General features: G+C 43.0%; 1 protein-coding gene across 2 annotated transcripts in view; it reads left to right on the top strand.

Annotated features, from left to right (window-relative positions):
- The first annotated feature begins 14,510 nt into the window (after positions 1-14,510).
- Positions 14,511-14,764, top strand: part of LOC122091499 — a 33,339-nt gene continuing 33,085 nt past the window's right edge. For both annotated transcript variants that reach the window (XM_042661485.1, XM_042661486.1), the window contains exon 1: positions 14,511-14,731. The gene's annotated coding sequence lies outside the window, so the exon portion shown is untranslated. The remainder of the gene's footprint in view (positions 14,732-14,764) is intronic.

Genomic DNA, 14,764 nt, shown 5'->3' on the forward strand with positions numbered 1-14,764 from the left:
CAACAAGAACCTAGAGAACCACCTTGTCAAGACATTCTACCGTGATGTGGAGAGCTCGAGTGTGCTGGACTCCTTTAGGAAGCTATGAATCTGAGTACATCAAGGATTGTACCACATATATTGGCCCTACTATATGTGCGAGATGTCTGGATTTATCTCGATTAGCACCTGTATATTAGTGAGAGACTTCAAAACTGCTTCACGGTGTGTGGGGAAGGCCATCAATAGTCTCCAATTTGAGATATAAGCCTAGGACTTCTTGAGTTGAGCTAGGACCGGATTCTCAAGTTCTCTTTTCAAGCTACTCGTTCTAGCCTCACTGGTCTCTGATTGTTCCACGGCTAGGGCCTTGCCCTTATAATCCCTTCCACTTCGGGTCTCCATTACACTGACAGATTTCTTCAAAATAATTTCTGTGGGATAACGGTCCTCAACATCATTGTCTGTTATGGTGATTATTTCTACCATCCAATCATCTTCTTTAGATTCTCTTTCTTGAATTGGAGAGGAAAGTCGAGGTCCTCCACAAATGTCAAGAGCCCTAGCTCGTAACTTCTTGACTACATTAGAAAGCTATTGGAATGCGACGTCTACTGCCCTTGTGAATGTGTAGTCTAGCCCTATTTCCTCCAGATCATTCAGCTGCTTATAGTAGTAATGATCGTCGATAGTAACTTCACCCAGAATGTTGTTAATTTCTTCTACTCTTTCCTACATCCTCAATGTGTTTGAGTACACTTCACATAGCTTTTCTTCCATCTCTAATGTGGATTCCCATCCGTCCATATAAACTTGTGTCTGCTCTCCAGATTCCTCATCATTTTCTGAATCTGATGTAGGATCATCTCCTCCCATGCAGAGGGAAGACTGAATGCCACCTGTCGGATCAGCTATTGGGTTATCACCACCGATAGCATAAATTAAGAAACATATTTGGTGATCTGGTGAGTAATATTCTGACTCATCATCCACATCATTGTACCAAGGCCCTTAGTAGTCATTCCAGTCTGGAAACTCATCATCCTCTTGAGAATCAGAGTCATCTCCATCATTCTCATCCTCATTCTCATCCTCATCGTCGTCGTCATCATCCTCTTCTTCACTGATTTCCTCCTCACTTGGTTCTTCATCAGATTCCTCTTGACCATCAAATTCTCCTGCATTCAAACGCTCGTAGTATTCAGAGCGTATGGATCAAAAGATTTCCACAGGGTTAGACTTGACATCACTGGCTCGAAGTTGGATCAGACCTAATTCATCATCCTCTATGTCACTCTCTATATGAATTAGGGAGGTGTATGATTTAATATTCTCCCTTATGGCCAATGCGGTTATTGCTATGAAAAGATCATCTGTAATCTCTTCATTATCTCTAGATTGTCCTCTAAAGATATAATTGGCTGAATTAGGGGTGTGGGATCACTCTCTTGACCTTCTTGTAAAGCATTCACTGACCATGTTGATGAAGTCATCTTTGGGGAGTATGGTAGTGCAAGCATATCCTTCCACCCATCCATCCATCCTTCATTAGGGTTATACACCGAACCTTGAAAATGGGATTGGTATGAGGGTGATACGAAGCAAGATGGTATGAAGATGATGTGATGTGAGAGGTAGGGTATGAAAATTGGGGGTGATAAGATGAGGGAATCCCTTGATAGTGGGGTGAAGGTTGATGATATGGTGGGGGTTGGTATGCTGAGGGTTGGAGGTATGGTGGGGGTTGGTGATATGGTGGAGGTTGATGATATGGTGGAAGTTGGTAATATGGTACGGTGGATTCTTCTGTTGATGAGGAAGGATGAATGGTGGGAGTTCGATCTTCTGATTCTTCTTTTAATGACTCTCTTCTTTTGGGAGTTCTTATGATTCTAGCCCTTTGACTCATGTGTTTCCTGTAAGCGCGGGCATTCATGTGATTCCTCCAAGTTCGGAGTACAATGAGTTGAGTGGGATCACTCTTTGTGGCTTCTTCATCTAGATTATTCACATGATCAGGGAGTGGTTGGTGTTGACATTGGGAGGTTGCTTAACCTTGATTTCAATGGTCCCGTTATCAACCAAGTCTTGGATCGCATGCAGGAGACCTATGCATCTTTCAATGGTGTGACCCTTCTGAGTGTGGTAAGCACAATGTCCATGGTCTCTGTACCAAGCTGGAGGAGGGTTGTTGATTACTCTTGAAGCCACTGTCCCTAGCAATACTTGCTTCTTTAACTTCTCATACACTGCCATCACGGGCATTCCCAAATCATAAAACTGCCTTCTAGGACGAGGGGCGTTCTTGGAGGGTGCATCCGCTTGTATCACAAATGGTTGTGAAGAGGTGATAGGAAAGACTGACTGTTAGACCGTACCTACCACATTAGTTTTAGAGCTCTTTCCCCATCCAATTCTAGTGTTCTTGCTTGCATCTTGGGATGATCCTTGATACTGAGCTTCTCTCAGAATTCTATTTTCCATGCATGTGTCGATGGCTATTAGGGCATTAGAAGTCTGTAGATGTTGGTTGTAAAGAACATCATAATAAGGCTTTGATAAGTTTTCAATCAACTTCTCCACCTGCTCTGATTTTGAAGTTCAATCTGCCATTTTGGCAGCCTTATCCCTAAACCTCATTAAGAAGGTGATGAATCCTTCGGTGTTGTATGAGTACTGTTCGGTGAAGGCTTTCACCACTATTGTCTAATTCTGAGTTTGGGATGACTCCAACTATGCAAGCCACCTTAGTGCTAGTCCCGATAGGGTTAACATGAAGGCTTGCCCCATCTGGTTGTTTATAAGTTGCCACGACTTGACGATGCTGAGAAAAACTTTGAGGTGAGCCTTGGGGTCTCCTGACCCATCACTGTTAATCTACCATTTGAATTTTTTGGGAATTCTTGCCCCGAAGAAGAAACTCATTTCCTCCGAATCCACTGTTTGGCTTTTCGAACTCTTCCCTAGTTAGAGCATATTTTTTAACTTTTCCAACTATTCCCTAACTTTCCTTTCTCTCTCGTTTCTGCAGGTTCCATTCAGACGTACGCTGCAAATTCCTCTTCCTCATCTTCAATCACTACCTTGGATGAGGGACCCTGGAGTAGGTTCCCCGTTGACCATTTGGATGGGTAGGTGAGGCTCCTCTCTGACTGGTTGGTCTAACTTGCTCCTGTTCTCCTAAGTCAACTCGTGAAGAGTTCCCAGATAACCTGTAGCTCCATTCTGTTCAAAATCTCCCATAGCTGGTGCTGACTCAGTCCTGGGATCAGCTCTGGGAAGGTTCTGAAGTGCATGCAATATCTGAGTTGTCCCTCTCTTGACTTCAGCCATTTCTATCTACAAGGTCTCTACGGGATGGACCCATGCTTGCCCGGGTGATTCAGGGATCCATGCTAACTAGACTATAATCACTTGGTGGTAGACAATCTCAAGTAGACGACGGAGGTGATACTGGACTTAGATGAGTCAACTGATTACCCTGACGTGTCCAAATGGATCGTGGAGAATACTTGAGGTGTGGAATTATTCCTGAACCAAAAGTGGTTTATTTTAAGATTCTTGAATTCCCAACCCCTTGTTCACACATTCACTAGATTAACAATCAATGATCCATCCAAAGTTAGTTTGCTTGATGATAGGGAGTGGGTAGGGGTCGATGCCCCTAGTCCACTCAATGTCATAAGCAGGAGATTCATACGAATGGCTTGACCTAAACATCCCTATTAATGCATTCTTTACCAGTAAAGTCATGCTTTCCTTAATCTTATCCCATTGGGTGAACTTTCTCCTAGTTTCCGCGGGTCTTTTAGATAATTTGACATTTTGCAGGACTTTCACAGAAGTCTGTCCGGATTGCATATGTCAAATCATCCACATTTCGTTTCTAATGAGGAAGGACACCTTTTATCCGAAACCCACTTAGGAGAGCATTTCTTTATGATTAGAATATATTGTAGGAAAATTCCTTTCCAAGATCGGAAACAAATTCTACAGATTAGCTTGTGGTGTTCCTAACGTTCTCCATCTATTGTCTACATGATGCGAGTATGCAGTGGATGCAATAGGACCAACAAGGCTTCCTTGACAGGATCTATATATGTAAGGTACGTGATGCTTTTGATATACCTGTGGGTACGAGATCAAGGGGGTGACTTCCTTACCCATTACTCGTGACTACACACGAGATTAAGCAACTGGCCATGGGGTGGTGGAACTATAAGTGATTATGTGCAATAGTGTAATGCAAGAATACCATTATCCGATCTCAGAATGTCATAAAGTGCACGGAACTCCCTGAGGGTGCTGGCACAATTATAAACATCCTCACTGTTTAACAATACCCCACACCCTTGTATAGGAAGCGGGTATCATTTGCTCTCAGAGTACTCTCCATGATATTCGCTGACCTCCCCAAGGGTGCGGGCATGATAGGGAGTCCCTCGCCAAATGATTTCACTTTGAGCGCGATGCATGATGCAGTTAACGAGTACATATACAAATATGGGATTAGCCAAACATATTTCAAACAGATGTGGTGGTGGAAAATGTTCTTACATTTAATAGCAACATCTAGTGTTGGAAGCTTAACATTTATCCCCAGTGGAATCGCCACTGTGAGAGTAGCGGCTAGAGATGCATATGCGTTCCTCCCCAATGGGGAGGAAAAAGGCTTGCATTGATTCTATTCTCTCTCCTCTCTTTCTCTTTCATGAGGGAGGGGTGTGCTGTGTGTGCTTACCCTATGGGCCTTGTACCGTCGTATCGCTGCTCAGAGATACGTGGAGGCCTATTTCGCAAGAGTATAAAATTTGGTCATTTGAGATGTAGGTTTGATGATGGTCCAATATGGGGATCAGGATCATGTGAATGGGGGTTTTGAGTCACCACCTAGGGTTATGGGTCTAGGACCCTGGGGTGGGCCCGATTCTTGAGAATAGGGCCTGATAATTGGTCTGGTGCAGAGATTTAGGGTGAGTGTTAGGTTATAGAATTGGGATAATGTTAGGCACCCATTCTACCCAGTTTGACCGCTCTTCCTACTAGATGCTTAAGAACGAAAATTTTCCACGATTATTCCTATTCTGTATGCATGGCTAAGTTATCACAAATATGTATATTAACTGAATTTAAATGACTATGTACACTAAAACAAGATCAATATATAGTCTACATGATGACAATTCAGTTGAGAAACTATACTTGAACTTAACCCCTGTTTTGGGTCAAGAGGGGTGGGCCCCTGATTAGTACCAGCTTGGACTGTCTTTCAAATTCTCCTCACTCAAGGGAAGATGGTCTTGACCTCTAACTTCCTTTCTCAAGAGATATTGACTATGATGATATTTGGACAGAGTTTCGGCTAGGAACAGTTACTTTCGGATTTCGATTCGGACAAAGCTTCGGCTAAGGGAGGCTTGTTTTGGATTTGGATTTGGATTTGGGCAGGGCTTCAGCTAGGGAAGGCTATTTCTAGGCTAAGGATGAGGTGGCACTCCGATAGAGCTTTCGTTGGAGATAGGCTATGGGAGGGCTAGGTTGGGGTGGCACTCCAGCAGAGCTTCCACTGGGAATGGCTATTTCTGGAAAGATTCCAGGGGCACTCGGGCAGAGCTTCCGTTAGGAACAACTATTTTTGGAAAGAAATGGATTGACATAAAAATGGATTGAAGATCCCCAAAGCCCCAAGGAACACTTTGAAGATCTGAACAGAACTCTAGATCTTTATAAAGATCTCTTCGTAGACCCGAAGAACCTCAGGGGGGGAGAGATTTCTACTTCTGGTAAAAACCAAGAACACTCAAAGGAGGGAGGCTAAAAACATACTATTTTTGGCAAAAAAAGGATTGAACTAAAAACTTGAATTGAAGAACTTCAAAGTCCCGAAGAACACTTCCAAGATCCGAATAAGATTTTGGATCTTGACAAAGATCTCTCCGAAGACCCGAAGAAACTCAAAGGGGAGGGGAGGAGGAGAGAGGGCAGAGCTTCTCTCTCTAAGGGTGGTTGTGGGGTTGTGATGTTGGTGTGTCAAATCCAAAGGATGGGTATTATAGGATTTTCAGACCAATAGGGAGGAGAGAGAATTTTTTAACCAATGGGCAAAAAGTGTGACTTTGGACTAATGGGAGGAGAGAGAATTTTTTAACCAATGGGCAAAAAGTGGATTTTTGGACTAAGGGGAGGAGAGAGAATTTTTTTTAACCAATGGGGCAAAAAGTGGGTTTTTGGACTAATAGGAGGTTGTGGTGTAGGGTACGCTAGCGGAGTGCATACGCATAAGTGGGTGAAGAGAAAATCGTTACACCTACTGGGCCAGTGGAACACAAATCCTGACCATTGACAGAAGCACACAAGGGCAGGTCAAGGTGCCCAGGGCATGACAGGCACAGGTGCACGGGTGGGCAGGCAAGGTGCAAGGGCTGGGCAGGCATTGTGCAAGGGTTGGCCTGCGTGTGCATGGGGTGTGTAGCAAGGGGCACACAGGGCAGCACTTGGTGGCACGCGGGGCAGCACACAGGGGTGCACCCAGGGCCGTGCGTGGGGCTGCTGGCCAAAAATGTGATTTTTTGATGATGATTGCGAGAGATCTGAAGGTTCGATTTTGTCATGCCATATATCGTCGAAATCGTATTTTCGAGTAATATCCATCTGTACGATCATCTTATCTGGATTCCTTCGTATATACAAAGTCAAAATTGGACCCTTTTCTCTCTCACGCAAGGTTTCCAGGGTTTTTAGGTAGGGGATGAATTTGAGGTATTTGGGTAGGTGGGGAATATTTGGGTAGGTGGGGAATTTTTCCAGGTTTCCAACAGGCTTGCCAGTGTGCACGGCATACGTACGGGAAAATGCAATTTTCCAGGGACAATTACGGGAGATCTGACGATCTGATTTTGACGTGACATATATCGTTGGAATTGTATTTTTGACTACTATCCATCCGTTCGGTCATCTTGACAGGATTCCTTCGCACATAAAAAGTCAAAATTGGATCCTCTTCTTTCCCGTGAGGAGTTTGCAAGATTTTTTAGATATGGGATGTTTTCGGGTTTTCTTAGTCAATCATCATCTTTGTTGATCAAAAGTTGGAAGTCACGTCCAAGATCTGCATCCCATCATAGCCAAAGGAGGGTGAAAAAATTAGGTGTGTATAGGCATATGTGATCCGGGCTGATTTCTGTCAAAGTCTTGCGAAATGCCGAATTATCTAAAAGACCCAAGGAAACTAGAAGGAATTTCAGCTAGTGGGATAAAATTAAGGAAAGCATGACTTTATTGGCAAAGAATGTATTAATAGGGATGTTTTGGTCAAGCCATTTGTATGTATCCCCACTTATGACATTGAGTGGACTAGGGGCATCGACCCCTACCCACTCCCTATCATCAAGTGGACTAACTTTATATGGATCATTGGTTGTTAATCTAGTGAATGAGTGAACAAGGGGTTAGGAATTTAGGAATCCTAAAATAAACCATTTTTGGTTCAGGCACAATTCCACACCTCAAGTATTCTTCGGGGTCCATTTAGACACGTCAGGATAGTCGGTTGACTCGTTTAAGCCCAGTGTCACCTCCACCGTCTCTTTGAGATTGTCTACTTCCAAGTGATTACAACCCAGTTCACATGGATCCACACGATCCTGAATCACCCAGGGAAGCATGGGTCCACCCCATAGAGACCTTGTAGATAGAAATGGCCAAGGTCAAGAAAGGAATAGCTCAAATACTGCATGCACTTTAGAACCCTCCCAGGGCTGAACCAGCACAAGCTACAGGAGAATTGGATCATAATGGACCTATGGGTTATCGCGGGAATTCTTCTCGAGTTGATTCAGGAGAACCAGAGCATGTCAAGCCAATTGGTTGGAGAGGAGCTTCACCTACCCGTTCAAATGGTCAATGTGGGGTCTATTCTAGGTCCCTCCTCCTAGGGTAGTGATTGAAGATGAGGAAGAGGAGTTTGCCACACATGTCTGAATGGAGCCTCTAGAGAGGGAGAAAGAAAGGAAACTCAGAGTGCAATTAGAAAAGTTGGAGAATATGATTCAAGTAGGAAAAGTCTCAGAAAGTCAAATAGTGGATTCTAATGAAATGAGTTTCTTTTCTGGGGCAAGGATTCGTAGAAATTCAAGTGGCAGACTCATAGGTTTGATGGATCAGGGGACCCTAAGGCTCATCTCAAGGTCTTCCTTAGCATCGCCAAATCATGGCAACTTGCAGACAACTAGATGGGGCAAGCCTTCATGTTAACCCAATCAGGACTAGCACTAATGTGGCTTACCTAGTTGGAGTCTTTCCAAACTCAAAATTGGGCTACAGTGGTGAAAGCCTTCACTAAGCAATATTCATAAATGTCGAGAGCATGAGATGTTGAGACAATAGCCTAGAGAAGGATTCACCACACTCTTGATGAGGTTTAGGGATAAGGCCGCCAAGATGGCAGACCGGCCTTCAGAAGTAGAGCAAATAAAAATGTTGATTGTGAACTTGTCAAAGCCTTATTATGATGTCCTTTACTATCAACTTCTGCAAACTTTTGATGCCCTAATAGCCACCGGCACACGTGTGGAAAACAGAATTCTGAGAGAGGCCCAGTACTAAGAATCCTCCCAAGATGCAGGAAAGAACACTAGAGTTGGAAGGGGAAAGGGTCCCAAAACCAATGTGGTAGGTGTAGTGCAACATTTGTGATACAAGCAGATGCACCCTCCCAAAAGGCTCCTCATCCAAGAAGGCAGTTTACTGATTTGGGAATGCCCATAATAGCAGTGTAGCTAAAGAAACAAGGATTGCTAGGGACAGTAGCTCCAAGAGTGATCAGCAACCCTCCTCCAGCTTGGTATAGAGATCATAAATATTTTGCTTACCACACTCAGAAGGGGCACGACACTGACAGATGCATGGGTCTACAACATGTAATCCAGGATTTGGTAGACAATGGGACCATTGAAGTCAAGATTAAACAATCTCCTAATGTCAACATCAATCCACTCCCTGATTATGTGAACAATCTAGATGAAGAAGCCTCAAAGAGTGATCCTACTCAACTCATTATATCCTAAGCTCAGAGGAATTCCATGAATGCCCGTAGGAAAATCATGAGTCAAAGGACTAGAGTCATGAGGACTCCTAAAAGGGAAGAGTCATTGGAAGAAGAATTAGAAGATCGGACTCCCACCATTCATCCCTCCTCATCAAGAGAAGAATCCACTATACCATATCACCAGCCTCCACCATACCTCCAACCTTCACCATATTACTAACCTCCACCATATCATCAACCTTCACCACATCATCAAGGAGAAAGAATTTTCTCATCTTATCACCCCCAATCTTCATATCCTACCTCTCACATCACATCACTTTCATATCACCCTGCTTTATACCCCTCATCACCCTTATACCAATCCCATTCTCAAGGTTTGTTGCACACCAAAAAGAAGGATGGATGGACGGGTACAATTGGAAGGATATGCTTACACTACCAGACTCCCCAAAGATGACCTCATCAACGGGATCAGTGAATGCTTTAGAAGAAGGCCAGGAGGGTGATCCCTTTTCTCTAATTCAACCCACTATATCTTCAAAGGATAATCCACAGATGATTGATGAAGTCACAGATGACCCCCTCAGAGCAGTGATAGCATTGTCAGTGGGACAACGAATCAAAGAGCACACCTCCCTAATCCACATAGGGAGTGACACAAAGGATGATGACAAGGGCAAGAGAGAAGATGAGAAGGAGACTCTATTTCTCAAGGTGATAATGAATACCCATATTAGGATGACTACTAGGGGCATAATGATGATGATGATGATAAATCAGGATATTATTCTCCGAGAGATTCGGCCGGATATTCAATATTTGCCATCGGTGAAGGTGACCCAATGATTGATCCCACAGATGCAATTCAATTGGCACCACAATCCACATGGAAGGAAATGATCTGACAATAGATTAAGAGGAGAGTGAAGGATATGAGATCACTTTTAAGGGTGAGGGAAATCCCATAGAAAAACACATGGCTTATATCTATAATCGTCTGGTTGACATCAAGCTCGAGGCAGATGAAATTGATCAAATGTTAGGTGAAATAGCGACCATTGAACAATGCTAAACCGAGCAGTTGAAGGTCCTTGAAAAAACAGGGGGATATGCCACACTTGTAGAAATGTTAGACACAACAATTGTATGACATTCCAGTGCAGTCAAGACGGTACGAGCTAGAGCTGTGGATATTTGTGGAGGACCTCAACCTCCCTCCCCAAGCCAAGAAGAAGAGTCAGAGGAAGAACATGATCCAATGGTAGGAATAATTACCATAACCAACAGTGATGATGAAGATTGTTGTCCCTTAGAGGTCATTATAAAGAAACCCATCAGTGTGATGGAGACTCGGAGTGGAAAAGACAGGCAAGGGCTAATGAGGCACGAACATATGGCTTGAAGAAAGAACCAAAGAATCTAGTCTTAGCTCAGCTCAAAACGTCCCAGGTTAATATCTCAATTTGGGGATTGTTGATGGCCTCCCTTACACACCGTGAAGCAGTCTTGAAGTCTCTCACCAACTTGCAGGTGCCGATTAAGATAAATTCGACGCATCTCGCACACATAGTAGGGGCAACATATGTAGTACAATCCTTGATGTTCTCAAATTCAGAGCTCCCCAAAGGATCCCAACACAACAGAGCTATCCACATCATAGTAGAATGTCTTGACAAGGTGGTTCCCCAGGTGCTCGTGGATAACGGGTCCGTTTTGAATGTTCTACCATTGAGATCGGCAAAGAGTATTGGCATCAACTTGGAAGAAATGAGGCTGACTACCCAAACCATATGGGCATATGATAATACGAAGAGGAAAAACTTTGGCATCCTCACCCTTGCCATAAAGATGGGTCCGATGAAGTTTGATATTGATTTCCAAGTCATTGATATACCAGCATCTTTCAACATGCTCTTGGGAAGGCCTTGGTTACATCATGCGAAGGTAGTGTCCTCTAGTCTCCAATAGAAAATGAAGTTCATTTATGAAGGAAAGGTGATTGCAATAGCCGGAGACCCCGAAGTGGTTAATACCTTAGCCAATATTGAAAAGGGGGAGAAACAAGACCAGGAAGTTCAGCTAAGTGGTTTTGAATTAGATATAAACTGCGCAGCCATTGCCAAAGAAGTTCCAAATGAGAAAGTTTTGGCTAACTATGAGGCCATCTGGAGTCTGCCAGTGAATCAGATGACAAAGAATATACAATATTTTCCTGGCATGGGGCTAAGGAAATATCATCAAGGAGTTCCAAAGCAGCTTAGTTTGGCAGTGAACAAAGGAAAGAGTGGTCTCGGGTACACTCCCTTGACCACCTAGGGGCAAAAAGTACTAAGGATGGCTAGGAAAATCTCTATCTCCTACTACCCTACTCTCAATGGATATTTTGTAAGGGAAGGAGAAGATTTCCCCTTTTGTAGAAATGTGAAGCCTTGGTTTGATGAAACCGCGGCAAAGATGCAATTAGGGTTCGAGGTGTTCTATCAAGATGAGTTCGACTGGGTAACTCATGAAGTAGAACAATAGCAATTGCTAGTTAAAGAAAGTGATCAAGATAGCTGCATCACTGGGATAGCAAAGATTGCACTGACTGAGAATGGGTCTTCCTTTAGTAATCCTATAACATTGATCTGATCAAAGGAGGCACCAAGTCCTCAAGTCCTCTTGAAAAGAGAATGGGAAAAGAAGATAAGGCTCACTTGGAGTCTACAGCTTCCCATTGATTTGAAAAGCTATATTTGCTCCCTCCTACAAGAACCAAGAGTCCGAGAGCTACATGAACTCAAGCCACATCCTTTCAGAGGATGAAGTGCATATACGAAGCAAAGAAGAGCACAAAGAATGATGGTTTGTATGTACTGTGCCCAAATCAACTGCAATAGGAAGGTCCGTGAAGATGGTCAAAGATGTGACCGAGGCACTAGGATTGCATCCCTCAATAGGCTTGAAAAAATGGACTTCATAGAAAGAAGATTGAGCAGTCTCCACCAATCTTCACCCCTCAGAAAGTTCGGCTTCTGAGAGCATGAGGTTGATCAGCTGGTATTTTTGAAGAAGTAGATACCTACCCAGAAGACCCATTGCACCATTGAAGAAATAGTAGCAACTTTCTCAGAAGGAGAAGAAGGCCCTTTGCCACATTTCCTCATCCATCGAGCCATCAAATCACTTCTGAATTGGACTAGCATTGGAGAAGACTTCAAGTTTACTCATGCTATCGAGTCAACTAACCTGAATACCACCGATAAAAGCATTAAGTCAGTTGTCAAGTATGTAGTTGAGTTTGTCGTTTATGATTTCGTGTCGGCCTCCCCTCTTGAGGAGAGCCTAGAGTCCGTGTATGTTGAGTCTATTACTCCTTCTTTCATGAATGAAATTTTTGATTCCGAGTATGACTTGCCTCCTTTTTCTAATGATGATCTTAATAAATATCAAGAGTAAATAAAATAATGCAAATCAAAGAAAGCACAACCCATCTGTGAGGATACCCAAGTTATTAACCTAGGAACCGACCAATGCATTCGAGAGGTAAAAATTGGTACCACCCTAGATGATGAAGAAGCAGAACAAATGATTAGTCTTTTAAAGGAGTTTGCTGAAGTCTTTACTTGGTCTTATGAGGATATACCTGGTATAGACCCCGATATTGTGTAACATCAATTGCCAACCTATCCTGGGGCAAAATCGGTAAAGCAGAAGCTCTGAGGATGTGTCTAGAATGGAGTGAAAAGATCAAAGAAGAATTTGTTAAGCAGTGGAATGCTGGGTTTCTACAAGTGGTGAAGTACCCCCAATGATTGGCTAACATAGTACTAGTGCCAAAGAAATATGGCAAGATACGAATGTGCATAGACTTCCGAGATCTTAACAAGGTAAGCCCTAATGATGACTTTCCATTACCTCACATTGATGTATTGGTGGACAACATAGCGGGGCATGCCTTGTTATCATTTATGGATGGATTCTCGGGATAAAACCAAATGAGCATGCACCCAGAGGATCGTGAGAAGACAGCCTTCACCACTTGATGGGGAACCTACTGTTATAAGGTGATGCCTTTTGGGCTAAAAAACATCGAGGCAACTTATCAAAGAGCAACTATAGCCATATTGCATGATATGATGATCAAGGATGTGGAAGTCTACATGGATGACATGATAGTAAAGTCAAAAGATCAACAGGGGCATATTCCCGCACTAAGGTGATTCTTTGAAAGAATTAAGAAGTATCAACTGATGTTAAACCCTCAAAAGTGTGTATTTGGGGCAACAGCAGGAAAATTGTTAGGGTTCTTGGTGAGTGAGAGAGGCATCGAAGTTGACCCTATCAAGATCAAGGCAATTCAGGAGATGCCCACACCTTGGACTGAGAAGCAAATACAAGGATTTTTGGGTCACATCCAGTATATTAGCAGTTTTATAGTTCAATTGACTACAATCTGTGAACCAATTTTTAAATTGTTGAAGAATGATCAGCCCACAGAATGGAATGACCAATGCCAACAAGCTTTTGATAAGATCAAAAGATACCTCATGAATCCATCAGTATTGACACCACCGGTGGAAGGAGAACCACTTCTGTTATACTTATCAATGGGAGAATATTCCATGGGCTCATTGTTAGTGCAAAAAAAGATGGAAAAGGGGGCAGAGCATGCCATATATTACATCAGCAAGAAGTTCTTGGAGTATGAAGAAAAGGAAAAGAAGAAGAAAAGAAGGAGAAAGGAGGGAAGAAGTAGAGAAAGAGGGATGCTGCTCTCCGTATTGCTGCAGCCCCTCTCTGCTATTGTCCCTACTACTAGTGCTACTAGTGCTATACCTGCACTCCCCATGCTGTCAGTAGCTAGAAGAAGCGACCAAAGGTTGTTGCCAAAGCTGGGAATGGAGTCCAGAGCTAGATAGCTGCATGTGGATTTGCCTACACACCCCAGAAACTTTGGGAAGGTAATTATCCTAACCCATCGCAGTGAATTGAGCTAGGGCAGAATTCGCTTAGGGGTAGGGTTAGTTTAAAATTGAAATTGGGAGTAGGGAATTGCCTGTGGGAACCTAATATAGCCTCCCACAATAAAAACACAAATTTCTGGACCTCAATTGGGACCCAATTGACAGCAAGGTTGTCCCAGAAACCCTAATCTCTATTGAGACCATACTTGTTAGAAAAGGATAAGAAGATGCATTATTCTTTGCTTCTATTGCTGGTGTTGAAGAAGTGCCAACACTAGCACGAAGGAAGAGCCCATGTTAGTCTTTCTTTTCTTTTTTTTTTTTTTTTTTTTTTTTTTTTTTGAAGCCCCATGTCGTCAGTCAGAGCATATTTTTACCATAAAATGCGCCTCACCCTATTTTTTTTGTAAGAAGCCAACCCCGTATTTACACGTTCAATTAGTGCAACTATGAAATCCGTTAAATTTGCACTTTCTTTTGGAAAATCTGTTAAAAAAAATCTTTTTTGATTGATACATTGGGTACGCGTATAATACGTTAACTTCGCTAATTATGCTTTCTGGAGTTTGGACCCGTCCCCCTAGCCCTTGAGCCGTCTGGCGGTGGTTCCGATCTGTATTTTACTTCGGAAAAAAAAAGATAAAAAAAGACCCTCACTATCGGGAGCGAATGAAAGTTGAAACGAAGGAACCAACGGATATCCATATACTCTTTCCAAAGCCCTCGATTTCTCTGATTTTTGAGCGTCAAATTTCAGGTATCTTTCTAATTTTCTGCTTTTAATCTTGTT

Source organism: Macadamia integrifolia, chromosome 10 (genome assembly GCF_013358625.1).
Source record: "Macadamia integrifolia cultivar HAES 741 chromosome 10, SCU_Mint_v3, whole genome shotgun sequence".
Classification (NCBI taxonomy): Eukaryota; Viridiplantae; Streptophyta; class Magnoliopsida; order Proteales; family Proteaceae; genus Macadamia; species Macadamia integrifolia.